General features: G+C 40.2%; 1 non-coding gene across 1 annotated transcript; it reads left to right on the top strand.

The window, feature by feature from the left end:
• The first annotated feature begins 12,089 nt into the window (after positions 1–12,089).
• TRNAQ-UUG (transfer RNA glutamine (anticodon UUG)) lies at positions 12,090–12,161 on the top strand. The gene has a single exon. It is a non-coding gene; the product is annotated as a tRNA-Gln (tRNA).
• Positions 12,162–14,014: the final 1,853 nt, after the last annotated feature.

Genomic DNA, 14,014 nt, shown 5'->3' with positions numbered 1-14,014 from the left:
TGCAGTATCTACTTTCTATATCTACACGCCCCCGCAAGATGGAGGTAGTTGACGAACGCCAATCTTGGAACTGAGCTCCTGGAAGCGAGCCCGAGCAAGTGGTTTGGTAAGAGCGTCGGCGAGCTGATCCTTCATTGAAACATGAGAGACACGAAGAGCGCCGGATTGAACATTGTCACGAATAAAATGGTAATCCAAAGCAACATGTTTCATTCGACTGTGAAACACTGGATTAGCACACAAGTACGTAGCCCCGACATTGTCGCAGTAGATCACCGGTGTAGAGGTGAATGGAATGGCGAGTTCTGTCATGAGAGAGCATATCCATCTGAGTTCAGAAGCTGTGTTTGCAACTGCTCGATACTCAGCCTCGGTGGATGATCTCGCAACACCTGTTTGTTTCTTAGCCGACCATGAGATAGGTGTAGTACCCATGTAAACGATGTAGGCGTTAGTAGAGACGTAATCATCTGGATCACCTGCCTAATCTGCGTCAGAGTAAGCGTGGAGTGTGGGAGGAGAGTCACGACGGATCCAGATGCCATGTTTAGACGTGCCGGCAAGATATCGAAGAACCCGTTTAGCTGCTTGCCAATGATCTTCTGTAGGTTGATGCATAAACTGTGATAGCTTGTTCACAGCATAAGCAATATCGGGTCTTGTAAAGGCTAAATATTGGAGACTTCCCACAACTTGCCTGAAGTCCGTTGGGTTCGCAAGAGGCGTACCAGATTGCAGGGTCAGCTTCGGATGAGTAGCAAGAGGCATCGAAACCGGTTTCGCGTTCTGCATATTCATCTTGGCGAGTAAATCTTGTATATATTTGTTCTGCATTAGGTGAAGCCCCTGCTCTGTCCGTGTAGCTTCAATGCCCAGAAAATACGAAATGTGTCCGAGATCCTTGATTGACAAACGTGTGGCCAGCGTCTTGATAAACTGGTTCACCATAGACAGACTGCTCCTGTGATCACAATATCGTCCACATATACAAGAATATAGACGATATGAGTGCCGTCACAGTAGGTAAAGAGTAAAGTGTCTGCGACAGAATTGCGGAAGCCTGCAGCTAACAGAGTGCGCTTGAGTTCTTCATACCACGCCCTGGGTGCTTGTTTGAGCCCGTAGAGAGCTTTACGGAGACGACAGACATGATGAGGCCTGTCCTTATCAACGAAACCAGGTGGCTGGGAGACGTAGACTTCATCTTGAAGTGTACCCGGAAGGAAGGCATTGTTCACGTCAAGTTGCCGGATCGTCCAATCATTACGAACTGCATGCTCCAGTACCAAGCGAACGGTGGTAGACTTAATAACCAGACTAAACGTCTCTGCGAAGTCGATGCCGTACCTCTGATTAAAGCCACGAGCCACAATTCGGGATTTATACCTGTCAATTTCACCATTTGGAAGATACTTTAGAGTAAAAATCCACTTAGTATCAATAACATTTTGGTTTGGTGCGGGTGGCACCAGATCATAAGTGTGATTTCTGGTGATAGCATAGAACTCAAGAGACATAGAGTTGCGCCACTTTCGATGTCGCAAAGCTTGGTTAACTATGGTTGGGATAATGGGACGGGTTTGGACATTTAGTGAGTATTTGTTTATGGGTTTGGTTATATTGTTTTTGGAACGGGTTCTCATAGAGTGTTGGTTAGGAGGAGCTGGAGGAGGAATATTTTGGTGTTGGGTTTCTGTTTGGGGAATGGTAGCAGGTTGAGAGATGATATTTGGGCTCGGATTTGTGGTTGCTTGCTGCGGTGGTAAAGGGTTAGAAGACATACCTGTTGTTCTTTCCGAGTCCATCTGGTCTCCACGAGGTGAAGCAGAGCTCGGGATAGACGGACTCATATTGTCAGATGAGGCAGAGGAGTTCATCGGTGACAATAGCGGCTGCACATTCTGGTGAAGAACTGGGCTAGGTGGCGCGTTAGAACGAGTCTGACTGAGTGGTACCACAATAGTTTCAGATGGGGAGTAGGAAGGCTGTTCTGGTTCAGGAGTTGGCTTTGGGTGAGGTTGAGATATATCTGTTCGGAAAGGATATACATCTTCGAGAAACTGAACATGCCGAGAGGAGTAAAGCCGCTGTGTCTTGCGATCCAAGCAAAGGTAGGAGCTCTGCGTCAAGGAGTAACCAAGAAACACGCATGGAGTGGAGCGTGCATCGAGTTTGTTCTGAGCATACGGTCGTAACCAAGGAAAACAGAGAGAGCAGAAGACACGTAGCTTCGTATAGTTCGGCTGTTGACCGAATAGCTTGGCATACGAAGAGACATCTTGCGTGACAGGAGAGGGCATCCTATTGATAAGATACACAGCAGTAGCAAACGCAAAGGTCCAGTAGGATTTAGGAACTGCCGATTTGCCAAGAAGAGTCAATCCAGTTTCCACAATATGGCGATGCTTCCGCTCAGAGATGCCGTTGTGCTCAGGCGTATGTGGCGGTGAGGTCAGGTGCGAGATCCCATGTTCAGCAAGGAAGGACCGCAGACCGAGATATTCCCCGCCATTATCAGAGTAAAGCGTCATAATCTTGGTTTTGAATCGGTTTTCAACTAAGGCTTTGAAGGCAATGGAGGTTTCTCGGACTTGGGATTTTCGTTTAAGGGGATATAGCCAGGTGTATCGGGTAAAATGATCAACAAAAATCACGTAATATTTGTAATGATCAGTGGACAGAACTGGAGATGTCCAGACGTCACTATAAAGATATTGGAGTGGTTTATCAGATTGGATTGTGTTTGTAGAGAAGGGTAGTTTGTGGGATTTGTTGGTAAGGCAATCAACACAAGAAAATTGTTTTATTGAATCAGAAACTGGTAATGAAAATTGAGAGACAACGGTTTTTAAAATAGGTAAAGATGGATGCCCAAGTCTCGAGTGCCACGAAGAGAGAGATGTTTTCGGTGAGGGGGAGGCTAGGTAGGTAGTGATTTTGGTGGATGGAAGTGGCCACTCGTAGAGCTCGTTCTTAGTTTTGCCTTGGAGCAATCGCGCCCCCGTGCTGAGATCCTTCACCTGAAAATGAGCCGGAAAGAATTCAACGGATACTTGGTTAGTATTACATAACCGATAAACAGAAAATAGGTTTTTATGAAGGTTGGGAACATAAAGCACATCACGTAAAGGAAGAAAATGAGAAGGGGTAGGAAGTAAAGCAGAACCAGTGTGCGAAATCGAAAGTCCGGTGCCGTCAGCTATGGTGACTTCTTCTCCACCATTGTAGGGCTGGTGTAGAGACAGATTGTTGAGATCCGTAGTCAAGTGATGAGTCGCCCCACTGTCAAGAATCCAGCTGTTAGGATTGTACTGAGATGAAGCCGCAAGGTTTGCTCGTGGATTCCATGAGTTGGAATTGTAAGGCTGGCCAAGATTAGAGCCAAAACTCTGAAGCTGCGAGCACCTCTGCGCACTGTGACCAAACACGCCACACAGCTGACACTTGCCGTGGTAGCCACGGCTCTGGCGGTTGTCTGGTCGCGGAGAGAAGCTCTGCTGTTGTTGCCAGTTCATGTTGCGGTTGTTGTTGTACCTGTTGGAGCCTCCACGCATCGGGTTGCGAGTGGTGTTACTCTGCCGATTGTTGTTGTAGGTGACCGCATTCGCCGAGACCGGAGCCTGCGATGCCACAACAGCCGTCTGGAGTTTAACCTCATGGTTAAGGAGACGTTCATGGACTTCAGTGAGAGTAGGAGGCACATCGCGACCTTCAATCTGATCGACGATCACTTTGTATTCCTCCGGAAAACCTTCAATCACAAACTCAATTTGATCTTCAAGATCCAGAGGTTTACCAAGCAAAGCAATCTGATCAAAACGAGTAGTAAGTCCAAGGAGATAATCATCGATAGACTTAGCTTCTTTCTTCCAGTGTTTAAGTTGCTGGCGCAGCTGCTTGAAGTGGGCTCGGCTAGGCTTCGCGTAGGTAGAGACAGAGTAGTCCAGATATCATTCGCGGTTTGTGCAACAGAGAGGAGAGGCTGGAGAGATGTTGAGATCGCACCAAGGAGCGCCGAGTAAATGAGGCGATCCTGACGTTTCCAGAGGAGACTCCGGATTAGGAGAGAGCGTGCCTTCGTGGTCAACGGTAGGTGGAGTAATGACCATGGATCCGTCGAGATAACCCGCCAGATCGTACCCGTCGAACAGAGCATGAACCTGTTGACTCCACATGATGTAGTTTGTGGAGTTCAACTTGGTTACATTTGCCATATTGACATTAGTGATAGTTTTTGAGTCGGAGACATTGATAGTCTCACTCTGTGTGGCCGGAGAAGCAGACATGGTGATGATAGGGAGGAGAGGTGATCGGAGAAGAAGATGACTATGGCGGCCAAAAAAAAAAATTTAAAAGAAAAGGAATAGGGTTTTCCTTAGCTCTGATACCATGTAAGGTAATAGGCTTGATGATTATATTACTGTGACAATGTTACATATATATATTACATCAGAATGCTCAAGGCATTTAATCCAATATATTTGCAGTATCTACTTTCTATATCTACACCTTCAACCGTGGATGCCGTAACGCCATATATATATATACATGTCGTAAGAACATATTTAAGGGATCTTAAAATAAATAGTTAAAAGTGTTCAAATTGTAATACTGAGACATTTCTTATGTAAAAGAAGTGGTTTCCAATATGAACACTGCAGTCATTTAATGTGATAAAATCTATAATGATAGATTGAAGAGTTCTTATCTATCTGATCGCAATAATCATATTTGGAAATTTAGTTAACCCCAACAAAATTGAAGTTAAGTATTTTAATGGAACAAACTTAAATATATTTTATCAAATGTAATAAAAAAAATAAATATATATCCTAACATATTATTTATAAATATTAAACTGTAACAATTACTATCATATTTTAATGCTACATGTTTTTTTCTCCAAAAAATAATAAATTGGATTTTTCGAGTTTTTTTAAATTATAAAATTTAAGAATAAATGTATTAAAAAATTTATCAAATTAAATAAAAGAAAATATTGTGAACAAAGAAAAATAATTATGTTCTTATGAATTTTTTAGTAAAGTAAAAATATATATAATTTCTAAAATAGGAAATGGTAAATTTGTAGTAAAACAGTGAACATTATAATTAAAAATTTTATTAAAATTTAAGATATATTTATATTATTTCATTCATTTGCTTACCCGCCCGTAGGACGGGCCGACCCTAGTAGAAAATATGTTAAGGTTAGGAGTTATCTAGTCTTATATAAGGAGATGCAAGGTTGTTGCATAAGTTATGAGTTTTGTGATTGAGAGATTGAGAGTTTGAGGTTTTGAGTTATTTTTCTCAAGAGATTAATAAGAGAGTTATTCTTATTATTAAGATCTTATTCATTGAATTAATCAAATCGAAATTCTATACGGTCCTGAAGCCATTTTGAAACGTTGCTCTTGAAAGACAAAAGAGTCAACGTGATGTAGCATCGGATACATCTTTGACGCCAACATCGTCCGTTTGAATACTTCCTTAGCTTTGTCGATTTAGGTTTTATTTAACTTATTTTATTTTATTATTAAGTTCCTTTTTAGATAGAGTTTATAGAATCCTTATCCTATTAGGATATGTCTAAAGGAAGGATTATATAAACAAGGTTTCGGCTTTGTTGTTTGATACACTTGATAATTATAATATAGAGCTTTTGCTTTTAATACCTTGTTCGATTCGATTCAGTTCATCTAACAGGAGGTTGGTCTCAAAGAGCTATCGCAAGAAACCTTTGATCGATCCAAGAACAGGTCTCAAAGAACTCTAAAGTTCCTAGATCGACCGTTCACCCATTCGTACGCTGCGCCAGGTTGGTATCAGAGCTTTGCTACGCTCCGAAACTTTCTCAACCACTACGATGGTTCGTAAGACACGTTCTCAACACCACGCCGACGACGACGCACCCGCAACTCAACAATCCATCACCGAGCTTCAGGCACAAATATCGGACCTTGTTGCTGCTGTTGCCACATTAACAACTCAACAAGCCAACACTTCACAACGCACCCGTCGTAACGACCAAGTCTCTGTCCACAACGAATCCGACGAAGACACCAGCAATCCTTTTGCCGCACTCAGCCGGAACACACGCAACCGCCGGAACAACGACACCGACTCCGATTCTGATAACGACGACGATCAACCTAAGTGGAAATCATGTTTCAAAATTGAGATACCAGAATTTAAGGGTTCCACAGTTGCAGAGGAATTACTCGACTGGTTCGTAACTGTTGAAGAAATACTGGAATTCAAACAGGTTCCACTTGATCAATGTGCTTCCCTAGTAGCAATCAAGTTTCGTGATCGGGCTGCTGCTTGGTGGTAACAAAGCAAGACTACTCGAGCTCGTACCGGGAAAACAAAGATCACCTCTTGGGATAAATTAAAACGGGAGATGCAAAAGAACTTTTTGCCATATAATCACGAGCAGTTGATGTTCCAAAAACTTCAGAATTTACGACAGGGAAATCGTTCCGTAGAAGACTATGCTACTGAATTCTTCAAGATGATCAACCGTGTTGAAATCAAGGACTCTGAACAGCAATTAGTCATGAGATTTGTGGGCGGTCTTCGCCAGCAGATTCAAGGCACATTGAACTTGTTTCGTCCACAGACTATTTCAGAAGCACATTAGCAGGCTTTGACTGTGGAAACACAGACTCACAGCGGTTATGCTCCTTGGGGTACTAACCGACCAAACCGAACTTCATCACCAGCAACTGCGTCTTCATCAACTGACACCCCGACACCAAAAACAGAGCCAAGCGTGAGTCCCACGGAGCCACAGCGACAGAATCGTCCAGGAGGTCTACGGTATTTCTCTTGTGGCGAACTCGGCCATAGGCAGTCTGCTTGTCCCTCACGTAACCGTCGTGGATTACTCCTCGATGTCACAGGACGGGACGTTGAAGTAATCAAAGCAGACAGTCCTGACGAGCCCGTGGAGGAACTAGAAGCCGATGAGGGTACTCTTTTGGTGGTTCGTCGTACTTGCCTGACTCCAAAGATCAAAGATGACTTCCCACAGCGAAAAAAATTATTTTCTTCTCGCTGTACGATCAATGGAAAGGTGTGCACGTTTATTATAGATTCTGGAAGTACGGAGAATGTCATCGCTGAATCCATAGTTCCCAAGCTTGATTTAGTCATTGAGCCACACCCATCTCCCTATAAGCTTGGTTGGTTACACCAAGGTAACGAACTTACCGTTACTCATCGAACTTTGGTTCACTTTTCGGTGGGAGGAACTTACAAAGATCAAATATATTGTGATCTCGTACCAATGGATGCTTGTCATCTCTTGCTCGAAAGGCCTGGGAATTTGACCGACGAGTGATACATGATGGATACCTTAACACATATACTTTCAAATTCAACAACCGCACCTTCACTCTCAAGCCAGCGATTCAACCAGTTCGTGAAGAGCCACCGACACAGCCCCAAACTCCTATTCTTCTTCTACAACGTGCGCCGTTTGAAAACACGTTTCGTGAAGAAGGTCTTGTCTTAATCTTCATCACCAAACCCACATCGCCTGATCGTTTTGTAGCTGTTCCACCGGCCTTGACTGATCTTGTGCAAGAGTTTGCGGATGTTTTCCCAGAGGACCTTCCCAACGGTTTACCTCCCCTACGCGATATTCAGCATCGCATTGATTTCATTCCTGACTCGTCTTTACCAAACAGATCGCACTACAGGATGAGCCCAAGCGAGCATGAGGAGTTGCGTCGTCAGGTAGAAGACCTCGTCAGTAAGGGCTTCTTGCGTGAGAGCCTCAGCCCTTGCGCCGTCCCTGCATTACTTATCCCTAAGAAAGACGGTTCTTGGCGTATGTGTGTGGATAGCAGAGCTATAAATAAAATCATCGTTCGTTATCGTTTTCCTATTCCTCGATTGGATGACTTACTTGATCAGATAGGCACGGCAACAATTTTTTCCAAGCTCGATCTGAAAAGTGGTTATCATCAAATTCGTATCAATCCAGGAGATGAATGGAAGACGGCTTTCAAGACTAGAGAGGGTCTGTTCGAGTGGCTTGTCATGCCATTCGGTTTGTCCAATGCGCCCAGCACATTCATGAGAGTAATGAATCAAGCACTTCGTCCGTTCATAGGCAAGTTTGTGGTGGTTTATTTCGACGATATTCTTATTTTCAGTTCTTCTTTGGCGGATCATCTCCAGCACCTGCGGGAAGTTCTTCTTGTTTTACGTCGTGATCAGTTATATGCGACACTTAAAAAATGTGAGTTTGGTTCCTCGGAAGTGCAATTTTTGGGATATATCGTTTCAGATAAAGGTCTCTCCGTGGATCCCGCGAAAATCTCTGCCATTAAAACGTGGCCGACTCCAACCACAGTAACAGATGTCCGTAGCTTTCACGGCTTGGTGTCTTTCTACCGTCGCTTTGTGTCCCAATTCAGTGGCCTCATGGCGCCATTTACAGATACTGTGCGTGCGGGTCGTTTGCAGTGGACGTCGGAAGCAGCAGAAGCGTTCGCCACGATCAAAAACAAGCTTTGTTCCGCTCCTGTTCTCGCCCTTCCCGACTTTTCATTAGTTTTTGAGTTGCATTGCGACACTTCTAAAGCAGGAATTGGCGCAGTGCTCAGCCAAAAGGGTCGCCCTATCGCCTTTTTTAGTGAAAAATTATCTGGCGCCAGAGTTCGTTATAGCACGTATGATATTGAATTTTATGCTATAGTACAGGCAGTGAAGCGTTGGAGGCACTATCTTTTCCATAAAGACTTCGTTCTTTACACCGATCATGACGCTCTTAAACACCTTAGCACTCAAGGCAAGGTATCTTCTCGGCACGCTTCGTGGATCGCGTACCTCCAGCAATTCACGTTTGTCATCAAACATACATCAGGAACGTCTAACTGTGTTGCGGATGCTTTGAGCCGTCGCCATTCTATTCTCGCGGTCCTGCAGTCTACGGTTACAAGTCTCAGTTCCTTTATTGACCTCTATCCGACTGACCCTTTCTTCGGTCCTATTTTTGAGGCAGCATCTTGCGGTTCTTCTTCAGAGTATACCATCCATGACGGCTTTCTTTTTCTGGGAACTCGGCTGTGCATACCGGAGTGTAGTCTGCGTCTGTTATTACTCACGGAGCTCCATCAGGAAGGCCACATTGGTAGGGATCGCACTCTCCACTTGGTTTCTTCCTCCTACTTTTGGCCTACCTTGCGCAGAGATGTCGAACGGTTTGTTGAAAGATGCGTTGTCTGCCAGAAATCAAAGGGCCACGCAACCAATGCCGGGTTATATATGCCTTTACCAGTCCCTACACAACCATGGACAGATATCAGTATGGACTTTGTGGTTGGACTTCCTCGCACTCAACGTGGCTTCGACTCTATCTTCGTCGTTGTTGATCGTTTTTCTAAAATGGTACACTTTGTGCCTTGCAAGAAAACAACGGATGCAATGCAGGTTGCTACATTGTTTTTTCGCGATATTTATCGCCTTCATGGTCTTCCTCTTTCCATTGTTTCTGATCGGGATTCAAGGTTTCTTGGTCACTTTTGGCGTTCCCTTTGGAAACAACTCGGAACTTCTTTAGATATGAGTTCGGCTTATCATCCCCAGACAGATGGACAGACTGAAGTCACCAATAGATCTTTAGGAAATTTGCTACGCTGCCTCGTCGGAGATGCTATTCGGACGTGGGACTTCAAGTTGCCTCAGGCGAAATTTGCCCACAATCACTCTCTGAACCGAAGCCTTGGGTTTTGTCCCTTTCAAGTCGTCTATAGCTTCATTCCCTGTGGTCCCGTTGACTTGTCTACTCTTCCGGATCGTTCTCGTTTACATGGTGATGCGTCTACGTTTGTTGATGCCATTACGGATGTCCACGCTCAGGCAGTGTCAAATCTGGAGTCTTCTTCGTCCAAATATAAGAAAGCTGCAGATGTCCATCGTCGTCGTGTGGTTTTCGAAGTGGGTGACTTTGTGTGGGCTTATTTAACACGTGAGAGAATGCCTTCTCGAGATTATAATAAGTTGAAGTCTAAGAAGATTGGTCCTCTTGAGGTACTTGAGCGAATAAATGAAAATGCGTATCGCTTGAGGATGCCATCGGGGGTGAACACATCTGATGTCTTTAACGTCAAGTATCTGTCTCGTTACTTCTCTACTGAGGATGTTGCGCCTGCAACTGGTCAAGATTTGGGGTCGAATCCTTCTCAGCCGGGGAGACCTGATGTAGCATCGGATACATCTTTGCCGCCAACATCGTCCGTTTGAATACTTCCTTAGCTTTGTCGATTTAGGTTTTATTTAACTTATTTTCTTTTATTATTAAGTTCCTTTTTAGATAGAGTTTATAGAATCCTTATCCTATTAGGATATGTCTAAAGGAAGGATTATATAAACAAGGTTTCAGCTTTGTTGTTTGATACACTTGATAATTATAATATAGAGCTTTTGCTTTTAATACCTTGTTCGATTCGATTCAGTTCATCTAACAGGAGGTTGGTCTCAAAGAGCTATCGCAAGAAACCTTTGATCGATCCAAAAACAGGTCTCAAAGAACCCTAAAGTTCCTAGATCGACCGTTCACCCATTCGTACGCTGCGCCACAACGTTCTTGGTGTTTCCATCGACGAATACACACTAGCTTCCCTTCTATACGCTTAATCGATGTCACAACGTGAATCGTGCCGGACTTGATCTCACCGACGCACCCGACGTCTATTAGTAGGTGATGGGACCCTTATTGGCCTTGTAAGCCCATATCCCGAAGTATTCCCAAACCTCATCTTTTCGAGTAAAAGACACCAACTGTCAACTAATTTTTACCGGGAAAAACCTGAGCACCCACATTCCATCTGCCCTATCTCTCTCGTCAGCACATGCACCTATAGGCTATATATTCAGTTTATGACATTTCGTTGTTTATAATTCTTATTAAATTTATATTAACTGTTAATAAAACATGCACCTATATATTGTTATAAAACTTATAACCATTTTATTAATGTTCATATGTTAGAAACGTGTGGCGTATTCGTCAAGGTATCTGATGAACCTGCCTTGGAGACGAATGTAGGAGTTAACGTCAAACTTCATATGTTAGAAACTTGTAACTTATTTGACAGATTATGTTTTTTTCCTTCTTTCTCCATTTCCTTTTTGTCAATAATGTAGTTTGTTAACGCAATTGCAAAATGTAAGTCTGACAAAAACTGGACTGAAGTGTATATACATTTATATGCACCACCGAAAAAAATTTGGGTAATTAAATGACTGGAATTACATAAATTGCTAAAATATAAGTTTGACTACTCTAAGTAGTGAATCATACGATATGTTGGAAGATTCATAATATTTTTTTGCTAATTTGGCAAGTGAATTTGCTCCGTGGAACATATGTAGATCCATAATAACGTATGTTCTAAAAAAATCCATTAGAGGTCTTATTAGCTGCTAGTATCACTTACTCACTGTCAACAAGACAAGCTTATATTTTTATCAAAAAAAAAAATAAGACAAGCTTATTAAAAATAAAACAAGAATCATGTAATGACGAAAAGAATTTCTGTGTTCAAACCCCACCGGCCACACGGATATGAGTTATTGCTTTTGACTCATTTGAATGCCCAGGAGAGGATCTATCCGTGGGCTGTATCCACCCGAGGGTTAGGCTTGTGTCATTATCAGGAGCGGTCCCAGGAATAAATATATGTGGGTTCAAAAACATTAAAAGTGCGCTTTGGGCTTCGATCCCTAGTTTTTGTGGTGTTGAACACCATACATTACCAACTCTCCTACTCGATTTTTGACAATTCTCTTTAACAAAACAACATTTTAACATATTTTTGTTGTGTCAAGTGACTCCACTAGCTATAAGGTGGGTCCGCCCCTGGTCATTATTGACCCGGATTTAACTCTTTTTTTAGCAAAAAAAAAAGAAAAGAATTTCTGTCTGAAAGATCAATTAAATTTTGAAAAATAATAAAATAAAAGGTTCAAATTAAAATAAAAGTTCATTTTAATTTCGTTCTGGTAGTTTGCTTCTGAAAATTTTATAACATATGATTCTTATAACTTACATTTCATTATTTCAACAAACAGGTTCTATGGTGTAGTGGTTAGCACTCTGGACTTTGAATCCAGCGACCTGGGTTCGACTCCCGGTAGGACCTTTATTTTTCGTTGTCTAGCTCATTTTACAAACCATACATATTGAAGTCCTAGTTAACGACACATTCTATCTAGCATCCTCCTCAAAAGTTTTATACAATTCTAAGATAATTGCATTTGCAATTTTGCATCCATCTTACCAACCAAATAAATTTTACAGTCTGATGATCTTCAGTACTTTTAAAAGTAATTTTACCTTCAACACTAAATAGTGTCACAAAAAGTTCTTACAGTATATAGCAGTCACAACAAAAGAAACCTTTCATAGCAAGATGCCTATCTCCTAATGCTGAGTTTGAAAATGTAAACAGTCTACTATAAGAAGTCTATGTATATGATACACAGTGGTAGGTGTTAAAAAAAAAAAATGATACACAGTGGCAGAGCCAGGATGATTTTATAGTGGGGGGAATACAATTAAATCACTTAAATTGATGGGAGCATATTGACCAAATATAACCAATTTACTAGATATTAACTAAAGTTTCAATCAAATAAATTCAAATTTACAAATGAACTGGGGTCCTGTGAGACCCCCGCCCCCCTAGACACAGCCTAGCTCCGCCTCTGAATTGATGCATCATCATCAGCCAATAGCCATACATGAGAATGCGATCATCTTCACAACATAGATTTAGACATGAAAACCAGCAGGATAATCTTGAAGTTGTTTCTCTACTAATTCCTTTAAAGTAAGGAGGGGTTAGTAAGAGTAAAATTTAAGTAGAGTTGACTGATTATAAAAGTCAAGAGATTAGTTAAATTTGTAAAGATTTCTAATTTTTTTTAATATTTAAAAAGTTTAGGAAAATATTATAGTTCAAGGATTTTTTTAAAGAATCTATAAGAAATATGCAAGACTTTTAAAGTTTTATTTTATAAAAAAAATTGTTTAGAATTCAGTTCTCAATAAAGCTAGATTTGATGGAAATTTAGAATCATTAAAAGCCAAATATTTTGAATAACAAGAGATTTTGTAAGATGATGATTGTTTGGATAGTTTTTTAATTTTAGTTTTTGGTTTTTGACTTTTATTTTTGGATTTTAGATTTTGGTTTTTGATTTTACTGTAGATTTTAGTATTTCAAAAAACTTTAATGGTAACATTAGATTTTGTTTTTTTGTTTTGTTTTTCAAACTAGAATAAGTTATTAAAAATAATACATTTCTTTTAAAAACAATAAATACAAAATATTATATTATCACTATAAATATAAAATTAAAATAATATTTATTTAAAAATGTTATAAATGAAAATAATAGATATAATTTATATCTCCAGAAAATATATAATTTGATAGTTAAGATTTTAAAACGGAATAAATATCAATAACTGGATTTTAAAAGTATATTTAATTCTAAAAGTAATAATTGAGTTTTATAAAAAACAATTATATAATTATATTTTAAAATGGTAAAAATACTTAAATCCATGTAATTCAATATTTTAACACAAGAGCTAATAGCTATATTTTAATTGAAAAAATTATTACAATGTTATAAATCTATAATACTTATAACTAACAATAATTATAATATGATATTAATTAATAGTATATGATTTTTTTTTATAATCATAACTAAAAAATTAACTTAAATTCTATAGTATATGATATTAATTAAATAATCATAAAATTAATCTATCTAAACACAACTCCATAACTTAATTCATAGAGAAGATTATTAATTTGTTTTACTCATTTTTTCTATAATAAATATATATTTTCAACAAAAAAATAATAAAGTATTTTTATATAGTAGATGTATTTCTAAATTGTTTTTTCAAAATAAAAAGTCAGAAATAAAAGTATATTATAAATAATTAATTTATTTTATCAACAAGTTTTTGAAAAAG

Source organism: Raphanus sativus, chromosome 6 (genome assembly GCF_000801105.2).
Source record: "Raphanus sativus cultivar WK10039 chromosome 6, ASM80110v3, whole genome shotgun sequence".
Lineage (NCBI taxonomy): Eukaryota > Viridiplantae > Streptophyta > Magnoliopsida > Brassicales > Brassicaceae > Raphanus > Raphanus sativus.
This window is presented reverse-complemented; position numbering and strand designations above follow the sequence as displayed.